General features: G+C 32.3%; 1 non-coding gene across 1 annotated transcript; it reads right to left on the bottom strand.

Annotated features, from left to right (window-relative positions):
- Positions 1-5,034: 5,034 nt before the first annotated feature.
- TRNAT-AGU (transfer RNA threonine (anticodon AGU)) lies at positions 5,035-5,108 on the bottom strand. Its single transcript has one exon. It is a non-coding gene; the product is annotated as a tRNA-Thr (tRNA).
- Between the last annotated feature and the right edge of the window lie 1,485 nt (positions 5,109-6,593).

Raw genomic sequence — 6,593 nt, 5'->3', positions numbered from 1 at the left:
AACTATTGCATGCATATTAACTAAAGTCATAAAAACCTTAACCGGAATATAAGAACAATAGAAGTCAATCACTTTTAAAGCAAAACATATACAATTTACCAATATATAAGAGTAAAAAAATCTGACATGTACACCACACGACTTTCCTTTACGGAATATTAAATTATACGCAATTTTCTTGCATTTCATTTAAACTTATTGGATTGAATTCGTCCCAATAATCTACTTCGTCGCTAGCGCATAAACCACAATAGAATAAATGCACTCTTTAAAGTTCAGTATATTTATTTTACCATAGCGACACTTCGGCACTAAGTTCACTTAACATCTCATTCATTTTATAATTCAAAGTGCACAAAAATAGTATCATCTGACCACGTGTTCTATTCAAATACTATAATGATTCTAAAACGATGTATAAAAGCAATTAAACAAATAAAAAGGAAAAAAGTTCTTCACAGACGATTCAGCGCCGCTTACCTAATGCGCATGCGCTGCTAATTAATTCAATTCTCACTTCGCGGCAAGGCAAAAGCCGAGTGAGTAACAAAGAGGATATAGCAGTCCTATATAAAAAAATTTAATGTTCTGAAGCTACTTGTTTTTGAGTTATGCGAGATACGTAGGTACATGCGTACGTACAAATGCCACGAAAACATCTCTTCAGAATTCATTTAAAACCCTTTTTATAATGTTTTTGGGGGAAAAAGAGTCCTTTATTCTGTCCTTACATACGAATGTCACGCGAAAACATCGTTAAATTGCATTCGATAGCGGTCAAAATGGATATTTTTGTTGAAATATTATACCCGAAATTTTTCGTGATTACAATACTTTTCCTGCAAGGAAGTTAAAAAGGGGGGAGAAATTCTACGAAACTCAAAATTTAAATTTTGTGTATTTCATAAATTCAATTATTTTAATCATTTTTCTAACAGTTATATGAAGTTAAAATTTGTCAAGGATTTTTTGGTACATGCGAAAAATTTATATACTTTTGCATCGAAATTGATATGGATATTCTTAATTTGAAGATATCCAAAGTAATTAATATATTTTCTTATGCCAAATTAGTTATATGTAATTAGTTATTATAGCCAAATTACTTATTCATATCAACATTTAATCGCACATATCAACATCGACGTTCAACACATATCGACAGCGAATTTGAAACTTGAAAGGCATAAGGAGGAAATTATTCTCTTATACACTGATTACCAATAAGTATTTGGACACCTATGCAAATGACGATATCTACGGTCCTAAGGTACGTCACGGACTCCGCCGGTATATATCGTGTAGGAAACAGCATCGGCTTTAGTCACATGCAAGACGCCTCGCAGTTCGGAGCTCTCTGATTTCGAGAAAGGTATAATTATCGGGTATCACATATGTGGCCGATCCTTAAGGGACATATCTAGCGATCTGAAGTACCCAAAATCGACAGTGGCCTGTGTGATTAAGAAGTGGAAGGTGAGCGGTGATTGTCGGAATGTGCCCCGAGTCGGCAGACCAACGAAACTGGGAGATAAAGACCGACAAGTGCTGTCCAGAGAAATTCGGAAGAACCGCACCCAACCGATGGCCCTCATCCGCGAGGAGTTTCAACAGGCATCCGGGAGTATTGTTTCAATGAATACCATCCGTAAGGAAGCACATCTGCTTGGTTTTCATGGTCGTGCTGCTGCCCATAAGCCTTTGATCACAAAGTCCAACCGCGCTGATCGGTTAATGTGGTGCAAAGCACATCGAAATTGGACCGTAGATCAGTGGAAACGGGTTCTTTGGAGTGACGAATCAAGGTTCACCCTTTACCGTTCGGATGGCAGGGTCTGGGTCTGGCGTCTACCTGGAGAACGTCTCCTGTCAGAATGCATTGTGCCAACAGTCAAGTTCGGCGGAGGTGGAATTATGGTCTGGAGGTGTTTCTTCTGGTATGGGCTGGGACCCTTGTTCCCCGTTCATGGTAAGCTCAACTCCGATGCCTACTGCACTATTTTGGATGACAATGTTGTGGCAGTTTTACGGGTTGTACCCCTGTTACTTTCAGGACGACAATGCCAGTTGTCATGTTTCGACGTTAACCAAGGCTTGGTATGGTGCCAATGGAGTTCATCGAATGGACTGGCCTGCCTAGAGTCCAGACCTGAACCCTATCGAAAACCTCTGGGACGAGTTGCATCGCCGTATTCAGGGGTGCACTACCCGTGCAAAATCGGTGAAGGAACTTCTATGTCTTCTCCAAGCCAAGTGGAAGAAAATACCACTGGCTGTCATACAAAGACTTGTGGAAAGTATGCCCCGGAGGGTCCACGCTGTAATTACCTCTCGTGGAGGCTCTACCAACTATTGATTTTGAATAAAGTTAGTTTTTCTTTTCTATCACAGGTGTCCAAATACTTATTGGTAGTCAGTGTAGCAGCGTTTCTCAACACGTGTTCCTCGAAGCCCTGCTCTTATGGTTCTCCTAGATTTAAAAGGGAAAAAAAAATTCTGAAAGGTTTCAGATTTTATATTACATCTAAAGGGACTTTTTTTAACGTTTTGTATGTTACCTTTATTTATTAAATATCATGTTCTTTGCACATGAACCATAAAATTCAGTTCAACAGCAATGTCGCAGAATAGTTTTAAAATGAGTATGTCTTTAAGTTCTGCTGGGTGGAGATAAAAAGGGTTTAAATTTGGGCTTTCAGATGCCCATATTCGGAGTAGGATTACGTCATTCTAAATTGGATGGCTCTAGGTACCGTTGTTTTATCACAATGCGAGAAACATACCTACATATATGCAGATTCTTCATTATTTAATTTCTTCAAATATAATACAGGCGATAGTATTTGGTGGGAACGATTTGAAAAGTGATACAGCCTTTTAAAGTTTTCAACGCAAAATCGCAAAACGAAAAACAATAGTCTTCCAGGAATAGAGCCCCTTTGAATTAATAAAAATAAATTAACTTCTTATACCACACTATAGCTTATCAAAGATTGGAAATTACAGATTGAAACTGTTCATCACTTTTTATGCAATTTATTATCAGTTTCCCTACCCACAGGCTTCCTACTAGTGTAGTCTTAAAAGCAAAAGTGAGAATTAAAGCATTATAACTGTGATGCATCTACCCAGGGCCGGATTTACGTATGAGCTACGCAAGTTAGCTTAGCCCCCTCCTACAAAAAAAAAAAAAAAAAAAAAAAAAAAAAATAGTATAAATAGTATTAAAATATATTATAACTATTATAACAAACTTATAAAGGGCCCCATATCTCAAATAGCTTAGGGCCTTATCAAGTCTAAATCTGGCTTTACTACATCTACCATCATATATCCAGCCATAGAATATTTATACAAGAATCAGTTGGCTCAATTATCTCCTTGAAGTGAATACCAACATTCATTTATATAATTTTAACTGAGATTATCCAAACTCAAATTTAGTTTTGAATTATTAAAAATAAATATAAATTGTCTTCTGTTAACTTAATATAATATAAAATTAAATATAAATAATAATATAAGTATAATTCAATACAAATTAAATTAAATATTAATAATATAAAATTAAATGAATTGTGTGTACAAAATTAATTAACTGTAGTTTAAAAATATAAGTATACTGTTCTTATATACTAAAAAACTGCTTTCTTTGATATCAAGATTAAGGTGGCCTGTAGAACATTCGAATTTATAAAATGGCTCCGCTTGAAAAAAGTTTGAGAAACGCAGTATCAACAGTGTCGCCATCTATGGAATAAATATAGATTCAAATAATCATGATAATACTTTGTTAAAATTCCATTATTGTTAAAAACTCAGTTGAATATACAGTAGTTAAATAATTTATTACTATTATTACTATTCTTTCATAGTTACTTGTTCTTAACAATCTTTTATATAACATATTCAGAACAATATTTTACATAAAATATTTTGCTGCATTTTTGTTATGATAAGCATATTCAGTGAAATGAAGAAGTGATAAAGAAACAGTAAATATTTTGAAATCGAAAGATTGTTAAAATTGTTAACAAAAGAGAGATAATTGGCCGAAATGACTCATAATTCCGGAAAACTAAAATATCTTTTGCTGTTTGCTAACATTTTTAATTATATTTTTCAGTTTCATTGTTGAATTCTTGATATAAAACAGAGCAAAATTATTGATGAGCTGACGTAACTGTTTTCAAATATATATATATTTTTTAGGTAAAACTCAATATCGCTTTTCTGTTATTTTATTTGCTAAGAACTTAAAAAAAATATATTTTTAAGTGTGCGTTGATGTATCTAATCGTTCAATGATTTCTTCAATGGGCTCTTTTATTTTATTATTATTATTTTTTAGTCCAAAGGGGCTTTGTCCCTGAAGGACTATTGTTTTCGTTTTGCGATTTTGCGTCGGACTCATAAACGTCGGTTCACTTTTCAAACTGTTGCCACAAAATGTTAGAGTCCTGCATTATATTTGAAGAAATTAAATAATGAAAAATCTGCATAAATGATTGTCTATTTCTCGCATTGTGATAAAACAATGGTACATAGAGCCATCAAATTTTGAATGACGAAATCCTACTGGAATATGGGCATCTGAAATCCCAAATTTGGAATTTGTTTTATTATAGATTTTATATTTTGTAAAACTTTAACGAATTTTTGATTTACAAACTCAATGCTTTAAAAGCGAGAAATGGCAACGTTATATATAAAAAAAAATACTTTTATCTTCAGCTCGCGAGACTGTGTATATCGGAAATTCTAAAGATATGCTTAATTTAACATTATTTTGCGATATTGCTCTTGAACTGAATTTTATGGTTTAAGTGCAAAGAACATGATATTTAATAAATAAAGGTAACACTGAAAACGTTAAAAAAACGCCCCTTTGGACGTAATTTAAAATCTGAAACATTTCAGAATTTTTTTTTTTTTTTTTTTTTTTGTTTGTTTGTTTTTCTAAATCCTCTATATAAATGCAGAAAAAGTAATTAGGATTAAAATTATGCACCGGCACAAAAATCTACACCACTGAGGCACCGGCGAGATTCGAACTCGCGATCTCCTGTTTACTAGACAGGCGCTTTAACCAACTAAGCCACGGCGCCTCTCAAATGAGGGAAGATAATATTTACATATTTCAGTTTTAAAACAAATTGGAAAGAGATATATTTTTTTAATTATGCCCTAAAGTACATTAATATAACTGTTTTTAATAAGAAAAGAAACACTTTACAGTTTCCAATTGTTATTTTTCCAATACTTTATTTTAGAATTACAGTTTGCTTACATCTTAAAATTTACGACAGAAATATATTTGTTCTTCTGTGCAGTGTTGATTTGCATAAAACTCCTCAGCATCCGTAAACTTAATTTGCAGAGGAAAAGTGAGAAATAAATCCCCATCATTTAACATACATTTCTGATAAGCAAACAAAAATGTATGCTTCATATCTAAGCAGAGGCGGATTTAAATAAGGCCTGAACTATTTGAAATATGGGGCTCTTATAAGTCTGTTATACTATACATATAATACTATAAGCCCTGCTACACATACAGTTTGCCTACATTTTTCTCAGCTGCTATAGTCAGACACGTGACACTTCATGTAAATTTATTTATAAAACTAATTCATGGTTTATTTTAAAAGTAACTGAGAGCAATTTCTGCTAAATGTTAAAAGAATTACTAATTTTAATGTCATTCTTGCCAAAATATATTATTTATCAGCATATTTTATGCTCTTGATTCCACAGCAAATCTTTGATGCATAGTCTCAACTTACCTGATTAATGAATGACCTCTCAATTACACTCCTAAGTAAAAAAATTTTTTAAATTTTAATTATGTTGATAATTTAATTGGATATTTAATATTAGAAATCTTTTGAGTCCAGAAAGACACTTTAGTGTACCAGAGTGCCTGAAATCCAAAGCCTGGAGTGGAAATTTGGCTGCCCTCAAGCTTACTTTAATTTAACCTAAAAACTATATTCTTAGATTCCAGGGATTCTCATACATCATTAATTCTTTTAAGGATTTTAACTTCCATCGCCATGAAACTTAATAACGTCTAGTTTACTTTTTGATGACAGACAAAAACTAGTTATTTATAACATCTATTCATGATACATCAAATTATACTAGAAAAAAATTCTTTAACATCGAATATTCTGGATAGTTTAAGGGCAGACTTTTATGAAAGTTTAAGTCTGTACTAAAAAATTTAACTTTTGGTAAGAATCGTAATTTAGTATGCCCAATGATACTATTTCATGTTTTGGTTATTTTTATCATAAATATCATCTATCAGTTGTAAATAAAGTTATGGAAAAGTATAGTAATTTAGAAGAAAAAATGAAAAATTACTTTTACAAAACTTTTATATTACATAATTTTCTTACAAATTCTTTTTATGGATACATTTTTTTCGAACTAATATAACATTAAAATATAATAGTACTGATAAAATAGAGCACTGCTAACAATTGGACTTGAAGCATACTATCCGAGCTTGCAGCAAATAGAGAAAATGAGATAATATAAATATTACTTAGAGATTTAGCATATAGTATATATATACTATATGCTAA

The sequence above is a fragment of the Stegodyphus dumicola genome, chromosome 5 (assembly GCF_044657685.1).
Source record: "Stegodyphus dumicola isolate Sdum_Otavi_A_Nest chromosome 5, ASM4465768v1".
Lineage (NCBI taxonomy): Eukaryota > Metazoa > Arthropoda > Arachnida > Araneae > Eresidae > Stegodyphus > Stegodyphus dumicola.
The sequence above is the reverse complement of the archived record's forward strand: the minus strand, read 5'-3'. Positions and strand labels throughout refer to the sequence as shown.